The sequence below is a fragment of the Phyllobates terribilis genome, unplaced genomic scaffold (assembly GCF_046119375.1).
Source record: "Phyllobates terribilis strain yellow unplaced genomic scaffold, ASM4611937v1 Scaffold_3997__1_contigs__length_66676, whole genome shotgun sequence".
Lineage (NCBI taxonomy): Eukaryota > Metazoa > Chordata > Amphibia > Anura > Dendrobatidae > Phyllobates > Phyllobates terribilis.
The window spans coordinates 32,436-47,515 of NW_027366749.1; positions in this window are offsets into that span (position 1 = coordinate 32,436).

Here is a 15,080-nt window from a genome sequence, read left to right on the forward strand (position 1 = left end):
TGTTATTATTCTCGTTGTGTAAATTGATTTGAGACAAAGGTCACTTATTTTGGTATTTTATAATTTTTTATGTCGTTGTACTGCATGATATTAGTTACCGCAATATATTTGTCTACTAATTCTCATTGTTTTCCTTGAATAAAACTTACGAACATTCCAACAACCCTATCTAATTTAGGCCAATAAAATGATTATCATTTAGTTTTTATATGTATAATTTTGTTTATGTAATAATTTTTTTTCTCCATATTGTTAATGGTGTAGTTAATCTTGTTGTATAAATTGATTTAAACAAAGTTCACTTATTTCGGTTGTCTTTTTATTTTGATATCTTTATAATTCATGATATTAGATACTGTAATATATTTGTCTACACAACCTATTTCTTGTCCTCAAGTAAAACTTAGGAATTCGTTTATTTGAATCTACAATATTACGTTGTACCATGCCGATTGGTAAGAAAAAACATAGAAAAAAAAGCTACACAATAAAATAAAGGAAACAAATAAAAAATATGAAAAAAGAAACAATGGAAGATCCTAGTAAAAAGGCAAAGGGATTTGTATTTTGGTGTACCGTGTTCCCTAGTGCAGCGTGAGCACGACCAAGGTAGAGCAATTGAGTCAGTGCCTTGTCCATTTGTGGTTGTGGAGCTCCAACGCGGTTCATTGTTTCAGACTTGTTCCTTGTTGATGCGTTGTAGAGGAAGGAATTGAGGTGGGTATGATCTTGAGTGGTGTGTTTGTAGGGATATATATACACATCCGTGGTTTAGTATTGTGGAAGTTGAATAGTTTCTGAAATCCCATGGTTGAGATTTTTAATGGTGATTTCTCAAAAGCCATAGTTGAGAACTTTAATGGTTATTTAGGGCATATGGCGTTTAAGTTGACCGAGGATCTCAATGTTTCAATTTATATAATGTTTTTTTAATCGGTTTTCTTTATACTTTAATTGTGATTTATGGTCTAGGATGTTTAAGTTGATTGTGGATTGGAATAATGAAACACAATAAGAAGAATAATGTTCTTCAATGGGGACGGAAGGGAACAATAGAATTTACAAATCTTAAATAACATTTGATGACAAACGTAATTTCATATTTATTGATTTGAAATCCCCCTAATTTTTTTATACATATATTAAGATTAAGATTAAGATTAAGATTAAGATTAAGATTAAGATTAAGATTAAGATTAAGATTTATATTCTTTTATTTTGAGGTCTTATTTATTAATGTTTTTTAGATTGATTATTAGTCATTAATTGAGTTATTGTGAAAGGACAATTGAAAGTTTAAGATCCAAGTTTGTAAAATATAGCATAAATAATATATTAGAGAGAAACTCTGGATCAAAGAATTTATTCCAACAACTTGAAGGATATTTAAAATTTAAATATTATCTCACAAAATTGAAGGATATAAAAACATAAATCAAACTTTGGCATATAGTGTTCTTGTTTGCCGAGCTACGTCATCATCAAGTCCTACAACGCTCGAACATCACATGTTAACCCAACTATTTGCAACCAACTTATAAATAGATATTGTATAATAGAAAATAGCATAAATTTGTGATCTATACCAGATCTCACCATCATTACTAATGTGATTTTTGAAATTCAAATGCACTACTGCAAAGTCTGCAATGTTCTTTGGCTAGTGAAAATCCCACAATTAAAAGGAAATTCTTCTATACATAAAGGATGTCTGCATAATAGAGGTCTAATCGACGCTAATATGAAACAGAATACTTAAATCATAATAAGGATAAAAAACACAAATAGAATTACTCAACCAAAAGGGGAATTAAGAAACGCTGATTTCTTTCTTACCTGATATAGATTCTCATTTGATCGAAGAAGATGAAAGTAGCGGGGGTGGCGAAAGCCGATGGAAAGGTGAATTCGGCTTTTCGAGAGGCTGAGAAAGCAAAAGACGTGTCATGGCCGATGAGTTCTGAGGTCGTACACTCACAGTGAGGATTGGACGAAGGAAGGAGCTTATTAATCTAAATGGTATTTAATGGATGAGAGGCAAGCGAAAGGTTCCCCGTTATAACCGTGAATTTACTTACAACGGTATCTTGAAGAGGGAGGCAATAAGGTTGCTCAATTAATTAGTAAGTTGGAAGGTCATAAGTCATAACTCATAAGTTACGGTATGTGAAGCATAAATTTGGATTGGTATAAATAAAAACTATATTATTATTATTAAAATTAGAGAAATAAGAATGAGTCTGAAGGCATAGTTCTCAAATTGATTTAGATATAAGAAGAAAATCGAGTTTCTGATGTAGAGGATACCGTATGAGGGCAACTACAGAGCATACTTCTCAAATCGATTTAGATCTAAGAAGAAAATCGAGTTTCTGATGTAGAGGATCCCGTATGTGGGCAACTACAGAGCATACTTCTCAAAAGAGAGGAAGAGATATGAAGAGAGGAAGATATTCTTGCACAATGGAGAATGTCTCTATTTATAGGCTAAGTAGGAGGGATTGGGCTATTGGGCTAACCAAATTGGGCCGAACAAATTGGATCGATTAATAGGAATTCTAGAGGAGTGTGGAAATTAAAAATGAGTGAAAATGGGTCTTCAATGGAGGAGTAATACAAATGCAAATTTACATTTAAGATTTCAAAGTCCCCCTAATCTTTATATGTATTAAGATTAGATACTAGAATCATGTTGCCCGTGCTTCGCACGGGCCTTAAATATGTCAATATTTTAGCTTATGTGATGAATTTTAATTATGTTTCACGTAGGTGTAATTCTAGTTTATTTCATGCAATGTTAAATAGGTCTAATATTAATACTATAAATATATTCATGTAGGGCTAATTCTAATTTATTTTATTCAATTTTAAATAGGTCTAATTATAATATTATAATCATCAATTTATTATATATACGAACATCTATTATATTTTATAATGTAGTCTCATATCATATGATTAAGTGATATATATATCTTGTATGATATAGCTGCAAATAATTAGACGCTCTATTGAGACTCAAATATTTCGATGATTGAATTATCCATTGGGCCTATTCTTTTTGTTAGACTTAGGTGGATGACACAAATAAGAATTTATTGATTTTGATTTTGATTATTAGTTTTTTTTAGATTGAGTATTAGATGTGGGCATTTTACATAACTAGGGTATAATTAATGTGTATTAGGATCATATTTAGTGTTTTTTTGCCTCCCCTAAGATTATAGTATATAAGATAATAGATTAGATAAAATTATCATATGGAGTTTTAATAAATATTATAAAAGAGTGAAAATTAAAATACTACTAATGATAATTCCGAAAAGTGAAGGGTCATTTAAATATTTTAATATCTAATGATATTTATTATGAACTTTAAATCAATCCTATATGCACGAATGACTTAACTTTCATATTAACTAGGCTGTATACGCCCGTGCTTCTCACATGCTTTGGTTTGTTGGTTTATAGTGAAATTGAGTTTAAAAAGTCATTCTATTCCAGGTTATGGAGTGAATATAATCTATATTATATGCTCTAAAATTGAATTAAGTAAGGAATATTTTGTATTATATTCTCAAATCGAGCGACTAAGTGAAAAAGAGTCATGATTTTAATATTATAAATCTCCCTCCTGAATCATGGAATATCATTTATTCAATACAAAGAAAACTTGTTTCACCTCATTCTTCTATATCTAACCTACAACAATGTATAAATTATAATTTCATAACCAAATCAAACAAGATTACAAGTTGCACTACAACCTCAACTCAAAAAACAAAATAATACTAAACCTCTTCACATAATAAAAGCTATACATATACATATTTTCAAATGACTGGTGATACAATGGTTGATAGTTCACACAAAGATGAAACGCCATCAAATTATAATAGTTCATCTCTCAAGACAAATTGTCAAAAATAAATATATTATGCTCCTATCTTTGCTCCCAAAATTAGCTATAACATCAATCATTGTCACATAACAACTAAAGAAAATTCAATATTAGCATCCATTTACCATTTAAGACGACGTGTCATGGAAGATTCGATCACATTCATTAGTAAGAAGGAACACCATACAACATAAATGTTTAAAGCCGTAGATAATGACAAAGATTACTGAAAGGGTAAAAGGGGAGCACATAGGAGAAATAATGGATAGATGGAGTTAGTGTAAGGGTAAAATGGAAATAGTAGAATGAATTCGTGGTATTTAATGGATCTCCAAGTTCACTTTATAAGTATATATATATATAATATGTATATATATTGGATAGATTAGTTAGATATATAAACATTCATGATTTTTTTTTATATTTTGCATTGTACTATTCAAGTCCCTAAAATGAATGATACTACGTTTGTATCTACCTCCCTTCGTGCGCTATCATCCACCAAGGCAACACCACATGTCATGGTAATACTATATGATGATTTTCTTGGCCTAATTTGTCATATTAAACCATTTTGTAGAGGCAGTGTGTGTGTAAGACAGTAAGAGTATTGTAATTTGTGTCATCTCTTTCAATGTAGAGTAAACAATTCATTAAAGACAATTATTGCAAGGTTCAACACTCATTGGCCCATCAATTACTAATTATTGACTTTCACAATTAATGGTATCTAATATTCATCCCCATTTGTACCTTTCTTACAACTCTCACACAGATACTTCCTACACAATATAAAAAATCTATCATTGCCCTATTTCATTTTAGATCATTTTAATTATTTAATCCTTTTAACTTTTACCTATATGATTAGGCTTTTTGATATATACACAAGTAATGAAGAACATGTAAGATAATAAGAGCAATATGACTGTTGCGAAATTAACTTTTGGGAACGTAAGGGAGAGCGAGATTTTAGTCATGCTTACCACCTACAAGATGTAGTTCAGAATGAATTTTAAAGTCTGGTAGAACCGTCCAAATATTATCATGGTATGATATTAAGAAAGAAAATAGTATCTACACATTTTCTGACTGACTGAAAAGGAGATATGGGATCAAGATGAACTAAAACATTATCTCCAAACAATAATGAAGAAAAAGACAAAAGCCTTTTAACGGGAAATACAATTTCACCTCGTCTTTTGACAAATGTAGCCCTCAGGAATGTGAAATGCATATAAACCACTCATAAAAGCTCTATACGAGGTTTTTATAAAATAGCACAAGAATCATATCAAGTATTTTAACAATAATAACTCTCTCAAGAAAGTGCAAATTGAAAGTTGTTTCGTCAATTTTATGATCAAATTAGATTTGAGAACTTTATTAGAAGAGCCTAGTTAAAGAACTTCACCCATTCCCATAGGGAATCCCACCATTAAAAATAGACAAATAAACTTTTCACCCCTATGACATACTCTATAGAAAGGCTCTTGAGCATCACATCATATACAATCAGCCATGTCTAATCTCTTGACAACAACAATAGGCTAGTTCTAGAGAACATGACAATATAGGCATGCTTTATAAATAGAAAATAAATTTGACAATCTCATTATCCACATGCCACCTTTTAGACATGACCAACTTAAAAAAATTATGATCAAAACAACTGCCTTACAATATTTTCTAATGATCTTTTCAGATGAGCTAAGTCTCACTTGAAATGATTGCCATCATAACTCTCTCGACAAGGTTTTGACTGTGTAAGAGGTTGCATACAAAACACCAGGATGCATACAAGAGAATTCATTATCTCTATCTTTCTCCCAAGGTTTATATAAAAGAGAAGGGAAACTGATATGAATTATTTTTTTCAAGTAACACAAAATAGCTACAGTTCAGTTAGAAATTTGTGAGCAAAAATATGGATAGTACCTAGAGGGGACCTTGAAACAGACATAGAGATCAATCTTCCTGAACATTTTGCACAAGGAGAGATGATGCAACATTTTCATCATTAAATTTACTTTCCAAACATAATAAAAAAACCAAGCAATTATTGCCAAAAGCAAAATTAGCTTTACATGTAGCTATGACTTCGGTAACTCCTTATTGATCTATAAGAATGTCTTGGGCTCCTTGAATCATATTCATTCACCTATAATTATAAGTATAAGAAACATATTAAGAGATAATAAAAGATATTACTAATTAATAGAAGTCTTTTCTGATGAAACATACTCATATAATGCCAGAGAAAATGTATTACAAAATTCATAATCATCTAGGTTCCTTAGCTATAACCAAGAAATTTAAGTCAATAAGTAAGAAAATTCCAACTTGTCATATGACCAGATCTCACTCTTCTAAGAGATAAAGAACAGTTGTATTGGAATATTATATAGCTAACGCGTTCTAATTTGGCTTGATGTCATTCTTACCAAAAGTATCATACAATTAATACACTTATACCTTAAGATTTCAAACATATATATAAATGATTATATTTGTAAAGTGCAATGCAAGAAGGTTTTCACAGTCTTAAGAAACTATCATTATTAAGTATTGATTTATTTCCTACCACGGTGACAAAAAACCTGAGAAAAGATACCATCACATGATCCAAATCGCTATAGCCAGAGAAAATGACTAAATTGATCAATAACAACTCACACTTCCACAAAATGGTAGAAACCTAATTTGACACAATAGAGATCAATTTTAATATTCAAAGAAGTACCTAAAAGAGGATTGTCAAACTAACCTTTAGGTTTTTCCATGAAGCAGAAGAGAGTAACCTAGTAATCTTAACTGCCGCAATGAACAACATATAATGAACATTTTAGGCTAGATTTGCAATTTTTCATGATAATAAACTAAAAAAGACAAACCTCAATAATCTAAGTGTATGATAAGTCCATCTCGGTGGCTACTGTCATTGTACCATGTGCAAACTCAATATGTAGGAGGAAGAAACTTAGAAAGAGTCATAATTTTTTTCTTTTTAGAACGTCATGCTTCTCGTTGTGGGAGTTGTTCCTCGAATATCCATCAGTACCTGAAAAAGGAAACCCACATATATATATTCAATGATCTTCTCTTGTGAATTTTTGAGTTCATAAGTCTTGCTTGTAAATACCCATCAACAGTGAACTTCTTGTCAAATCAAATCATCCTTCCTAAGAACATCACGAGACAACTTCGTAAAAGTTTTGGAAATCTATTTTCAACCATACTGGGATTTTAGGGAGAGAAAAGATTATTGAAAAGTCATTCTCATCTAATACAATATAAAAGTTGAGTTGGGGGTCCATTTATTACCTCCAATTCAACTTTCAAATTCCTAATCTACCCCTTATAATAAGAATGATACATTCTAACATTACCGTTTATGCCCCTTATTTTAATCCCATATTACCTTTAATTTTCTAAGATTGATGGAACCATTAAAATTACCCTTTATACCATATTTTAACGGGCATGCTAAATATCGCACTAAATTTTTGCTATCCATCGCACACCAGCTCGTCACGATTGACCAAGGATGGCTCGTCACGGGGAGAATCAGGGTGGCTCTTCACGAGGGAGGTATTTTGGTGGCTCGTCACGAAAGACCAAGCACGGCTCGTGACGATTGAACAAGCATGGATCGTCACGATTGAACAAGCATGGCTCGTCACGGATGACCAAGCATGGCTCGTGATGAGGGACGCTAAAATGTGTTTGGAGGGGTTTAGGGGTTCGTAAGTACTTTAATTGGTTTTAAATGATTATTTATGTATTTTTATGATATTTTTGACAAGAAAATCGCATAAAATCATGATGGTGGGCTATATGGGGGTGTAAACTCATTCGGCGGGATGAAAACGTTGTTTAAATGAATGAAAGGGTTTGCATGAGTGTCTTCTTGCTTGGGGGAGGGGCCCACTTCATGGGCTTCCAAGAGATAAACATGTATAAATAGTTTCACTATGAAATTTGAGTTTTGTAACATAAGAAAGTAGCATTAAAGAAGTGTGGAATGCACACTCGTTGAATCGGGTCACATTTGCGACGCACGAAAAACATACAAGCAGAGGCTCCATTGGGTTCGGCCCCTCTCTTCTTCTTTCGGGAAACTCTTCTACCCTCCACTTAAACTCTAGCTACCTCCTCCGCAGCCAAACGTGACGGACGACACCCTAAATCCCTCTAAACACATTTTACCATACTGTAAAGCCTCTCTTAATCGTGACGGACGAGCCTCTCTCAATCGTGACGGATGAGACTCTCTCAATCGTGACAAGCGAACCTATCTCATTCGTGACAAGCGGAGATGCGACAGTTAGAAAAAACCATTATGCGATAAATAGCAATTACCTATTTTAATTCAACATTTATTCCAAATCCCTCTTTGCATTCATGGGTGGAGGTTATGTCAAACTCTTCGTTTCCATTCCTTTTGATATCAGTTACAAGATGTTGAGGATATATTTGTGGTATTTCTCGGGATAGATCACATTGAGTTCCATAGCAAGCATCATAATCCAATGGTCTTCACTGGTATAAAGATCCACCCTCCTCTCCACCGCTCCCAAACCAGTACCATTGATGGGATAATCAACTATCAGTCCAGATCTCGCTCATCTCTAACATTTGATTGGTGAGTGCTCCATCACAAATTCACATTCTCGTCGTCTAATCCTATGTGGTTGAAATTCTTTAAATTGGGTCCAAATAATGACACATTGCTCTGTCGCTGAAACATGGGTTTCAATTCGGTCTCTGATCTATGACTCATCAGGTAAATTTATATACTTCTGCTTCTTGCTTCTGTTTTAATCCTTGATTTTTATGGTTTCCTTGGAGAGGAAACTCCATTCTGAACCGGAGATAGTTATGACAAATATTTGTAAATAAGAGGCGAAGGTATGAGAAGGGAGAAAGGGAGGTGCGGAAGGGGCTTCAGATCTTCGAGGAGGGTTTGGGCATTAGGAGACCAAGCCACCATCGTGCGGGCTGCCATGAAATATCATCCAGATCCAATTTGAGAAGACGATGATGACTCCCTCTTCAAAATTGATTTTCTTAAACAACAAAATCTAGATATGGTGTTGTTTAGGTTAATTAAAAATTGTGTTATTTATAATTTTTGAAAGGAAAAACAGAAAAGCAGCCTTTTTCTTTTCTAGAATGAAATGTTGTTATGCACTTTGGTGTGTTAATTTATTTTTACTTTATATTAAATGTTATTTGATTTTCTTCTTCTTTTGTCATTATTCATATCTTTATTTTGTGTTATTCGTACTAATTTGAAATTTTTGAGGTTAATTATCTCCCTTTCAATTTAACATAGTTATCAAATTTGTGTCTTTTGGATTTATTTCATATTGAAGACATGTTTCTTGTAATAATAGATTATATATTTAGGTAATTATATACATCTAATATACTATAAAAGTTGAGTTGGGGTCAATTTATTACCTCCAATTCAACTTCAAAATTCCTAATCTACCCCTTACAATAAGACTAATATCTACCCATCATCCTTAACAATTCTTATGTCCCTCTGAATTCAACCCGTTCTTCAAACTCAACTTGATTTTATTTAAATTTTTCAATTTACCATTTGATTATTCTTGAAATAAATGTGAAAAAACTAAAAACTCTCAAATAAAGACAATTAGTTAGGTAAGATAAATAGTCAAATAAAAATTCTCATCCTTTATTACTATTGATCATCAACATCTAATCTAATCTAGGATTTATTCGCCAAAAGCGATTACAATAGCGTTTTTAATTACAAGTACATTTTTACAATAATGATGTTTGGTACAATAAAATTATAATAATATTATAAAGATTTTAGTTTTACAAAATTGACACGTTTTAAATATTTAAAAAATACTTCTTTGAATAAGTCCATTATACTTGATAAGGAGCTCTTACCAAACAAATCCCTAACCTAATAGAATTCATTTTAATAGTTAATGTACTCTAAGTCAATTTTTTGAAAATTTCTTTTCCTCTAAAAACTCTATTAATCAGTTTTCCTTTCAATTAGTCTTAATGTAAAAATATTATCGTTTTTTTATTAAAATCATTTATAATCATATTACAAATCTTTGGATCCTCTTTCAGAGTCCTAATAAGTTTTGTTCCGATATTTGAAACTCCTTTGCTCTTAATTTATGGCTCATTCAATTGCTCATTCAATTCCTCTTCACTACCATGTCGTCTCTTTAATACTCAGGTTTTTCTGTCGTAACTCTTGCCCACCCAATGGTATTGCATCTCTTGCATGTTTGTTACAACCATGCTCACAAAGCACCAGTTAGTTTGAGAATGCAGATGAAGCATACAAAGATCGAAATGGAGAGATATGGGTCAAATCGTAAGAATTTTTTGGCAAAATGTTAACATGTTTATTTCCTTTCTCTATCTCTATCTCTTTGTGTAATCAACCTGGTTCGATTGTCATTATCAATAGATTAATCAGACCCTTTCTAGATGATGCGATCCTGATCTGCCTAGGTGATGGTGTTCAATCGCAGTTATAATACTCAAGATTAAGGACGAATTACTACCAATTAAGATTTAATTTGGGATGAAACTTTAAGATTTAATACCATTCCAAGTTTAGTTTCTTTCTCTCTTCCTAGGGGATTACTAACTTTGATTTTTGTTTGTTTCTACATGTTTCATAAAAATTCATCGATATCTGCAATTGAATGGTGTTATGTGTTATATGAGGGATATGATTTTGGTGTGAACGAACACAACATGTAGTTGAATCTTTGATGAGAACCAATTAGCTATTTTCATGTCATATTTATTAAGTGAATTTATAATCTGTCAACATGAATAGATTGTTTGGATGTAATTATTGATCGGTTAATGCCGGTTGTTACAACTACCTTCTTAGACATGAAAATGCATGCTAAATTGTCTAGTTATATCATTCTTATAGATAATCTCATAAGTCTAGGGTTTGGCATTAAATAAAATATTGAATTCAGTTATAAAAAATACAGAACATCACATGAAAAAATACTTAACATCACATGAAAAATACTTTATAAATACATAGATAATCATACTTATTTGTGGGTATTTATCTCATGATATTGGAGTTTAGTTTATTAGAGAAATCCATAGCTGTTATGGATGGGTGTGAGATAATTATTCATATACTCATTCTCTGCTATATTAAGCTTGATAGGTCTATAATGCTTGACACGTATATCACTTGTTAATTTCAAATCAGATGGTTTAATTGGTGGAAATTCTATTAACACAACCATCCACAAGTAACATTACCTGCATCACTGTGCTACTATTCATTAAGGTCAATCTCATTGACCATTTTTTTGTTGGCAGTTTGTGTACTGGTATCTATGTTCTTCTCATTTTATCTACTGAGGTATGTTCTCTTTATTGTCCATAATGCTTCCTATTTGTTACTAATCTATACAATATTCTTATTTTTTAGTAATGAATTGTGACTGTTATTTGCATCTAAGTCTTATGATTACTTTTTATGTTTCTACACAAGATAGACAAAGATTTAAAAAAGGTATGTGATTGCATGTTCTCAAAATGTCTCGAAGATACATATGATAAAATCATTGTCATTGATAATCAAACATGCATATGTATGATTATCTATGTATTTATGAAGTACTTTCTTCATCTGATGTTCTGGTTATACATTATTAATATCTCGTTCTAACATCTACTAAAAATCTTATTCACAAATAATATGGTGCATGTTTCTTTTATGGTAGTAATAAAGATTGATTTTATCATTCTTGGAATGCTCTGCACATTTATTGACATAAGAGTGGTTCGCTTGCTTATTTTTGCTGCAAAATTCACTAAAAGCAATGAAGAAGACTATGAGATTATTACAACATTATCTAAAATTCAGTGATAGTCATATGTGCTATCCGTATACAAAGATGAGATCTATCAACCAAGAATTATCAACTTGAGGAGGATATTCTTTGAGGCAATTGGATTTGGATGATGGTATCTGGTGAAGATCATGTAGATGCTACAAAATCAAAATCTCCCAATGATGAATTATGAACGATATAAATGAGTTAAAAGACAGTCTCACAGTCATTTAGTAAGTGAATTCCGAGGAAGGATCTCATTATTTGTGATTAGATTAGACTTATGACCGTAATGAATTTCTTCCACCTTTGCAGAATTCATACTTTTCATGAACATTACTTCTTGTTTTCCAAAAAACTTCATATTTATATAAAAAAAGGTTTGACGTTAGAGCCTGCGACTTGGTTATTATACAATGTTGTTTTCTTATTACTAAACACATAAAGTTACTTATATATGTTCTTTAGCTAATATCAGATACAAACAATCTTAAATAGGTATTAGCTTTGATAACCGATTAGATATTCTGCTATTATATCATATACAAAGTGTATATAGCAAAATCAAGTGGGTACAGATTTTATTAAATTAATGCTCAAATTGTGAATAAACTTGTAACAATATTTGATTATCGGGAGAGTGACAAGCTCAATTAGCTCATCCACGTTAACATGATATAATCGTTTTATTTAACGTTGGTCTTTTCACTTACATAATTCGCTTCAAGTTTTTACTTGATGATTTTTATATACCTATATTTTTGTGATAGTAAAAAATTGATCAAAATTTTCATAGAAATAAACTAAAATATTTTTCACATGCCTAAGTGTCCAGAATATATATATGATAATAAATGTTTAAATTGAAGATAACTTGAACATAATATATATTTGGATGAAAAATATGTAACTAATTTCTTTTTCACATAATTATTTGATTTTAGAGCATATTGTATTATCATGTACACTTTGTTCATAATTTGAACCAATAAACCAAAGCCCGTTTGGAGCACGGGCGTGACTATCCTAGTTTTTTATATATTCAACTGTTACAAGGTATTAATGGAGAAAGAATAATTAAGGTCTCAACACCATTTAATGAGAAACACGTTTGAAGGTGAAGCGTTTCATGGTCATAATGGTTGGAGGGAGTTTAAAAACAATATTTGAGGGTACATTTCTAGGTTAAAAAGGAGAACGTATAAGTTGATTTAAAGGCATTTAATGGACCTCCAACTCAATTGTTATAGTATATATATTAGAAAATTAGATAGATTATATTTTTATGATAAACTACTTATATTTATGTGAAATTACTTCAAGTATTCACAAATAATTATATTACATAAAAATAAAATGAAAAGGCATTGGCCATTAATACATAATGTATTACTTCTAATTTATTGTAGATAATATACGTGCTCTTCTAACTTTTAACTTATTCAGTTTTCATAAAGGTAATTCAAATGAAAATTAGAAGATTTATGAAAGAGCATTATTAGAAACACATAATATATCAATAGTTTCATTTTACATTTTAGATATTATTATATATATTTAGTTCTAATTTTTAATTTTTACACTTTTTATAAGGTGATATATGAGAAATACATAATTTATAAAATGACATTTACCAATACCACTTAATGTGATTAATAGAGTCATTTACTTTTCAGTGTTTGTCTAACTCTATATTAGAATTTGGATTAAGATAAGATTGACACCCACTACTTCATACTATTATTTTGCGGAAGTAAGATAAATATTTGGAAATTAATACCTATTTTTTGTCTGTTCGCACTTGCCAAAAATAAGATATATATGGTGTGACATATGCAAATATAGACCTAAGAGTTTTGTATTATATGTTACCGTAAGTTTACTTATAAATCCCATCATAGTGCAAATAAAAAATTACATGTAATATCTACTAATTGAGTCAGGTGGACAACACAATGTGTTTAGGCCAGACATAATTCATCATAGTAGTTTTCATGTATACTTATTTCTATAGCATTTGCAACCAAATCAATAAAAATCTCAATATAAATAGAGAAAATCATCATATAGATAAGCATATAATTTATCAAATAAGATAAAAAAAACTTTAGTAAACCCTCAAAAATACCTTATAATTAAAATTTTCCTACATCAGCAATGTAGTATGTCACGTATGAGCTTCAAGACGAGTTTCATCCTAGAAGCAGTAGATTTAATAATAATTCCAATTTCTGCAAAAAATATATGATAAATTTACCGGATTCTGTTAAAATAGTGTTGTATCAGTGTTTTCAACCTTCTTGATGGATGAAGACATGGTGATCTTCTTGATTTTATATTATAGATGTCTATTGTGCTATGGATTGTGGGTTGTTTTCTTTACGCATGAGTGAAAATATGTCTATTTATATGCACTCTTTACTTCACTATTAACTTTTTTTGAAGGTGAAATGGTAAAATATATAGTCATCAAGATTCATTTATGGAAGAAGGAGGTAAGAATATTAAGGGGTTGTATGCAATTATATCTAGCAACTAATATGTTTTAATTGTATATTTAAAACCATTGGAATTCGAACGGTTTGAGAAATTGTTTTTGATTTTAACTCAAAAAAAGAAGACGAATTCCTCATACTAAATACTACATTATATTTCTAGTTTTATTTATTTATATTTATTTGGTTTATTTGGTTTTCATTTTTATAAGTTAACACATTAAATGAAGGAAAGCTTAGTTTATTAGAAAGAATTAGGATTAGATTTATAATTATTAGAAAGAAATTATAATTAGATTTAAAATTAGAATAATAAGAATTAGAATTAGGATTCTTTGCATTTTATTTTATTTTTATTTTTTTAAAAATAATGGTGCCTTAATCTAAAGTAGACTAAGGGTTTTGGTAAATAGGAGCAATAAAGTGAAGGATATAATTGGAAAATAATGGTTACGACGTTTTTTTTGAAGGACATAACGGTAATATATAAGTTGACTTAAAGCCATTTAATGGACCTTCAACTCAACTTTTATAGTATATTAGATTAGATTAGATTATATGATATATGATTATGGAGAGTAAGGAACATGAGTGAATAAACAGGCTAATCAATTTCCACCTTGATAGAAAGAATAATAGATTTTTCTTTAAGAGAATGAATGATTTGTAAAGAGTGTTTTTTCACGTACTTCTCATCTAGATTCTAGTGAAATAGTTACAATGTAAAAATATGGATGTACATAATATCAGAATTTGAATATGTGCTTGTATACCTCAGTGGTTATTGGATGCTACTCGGGTAAA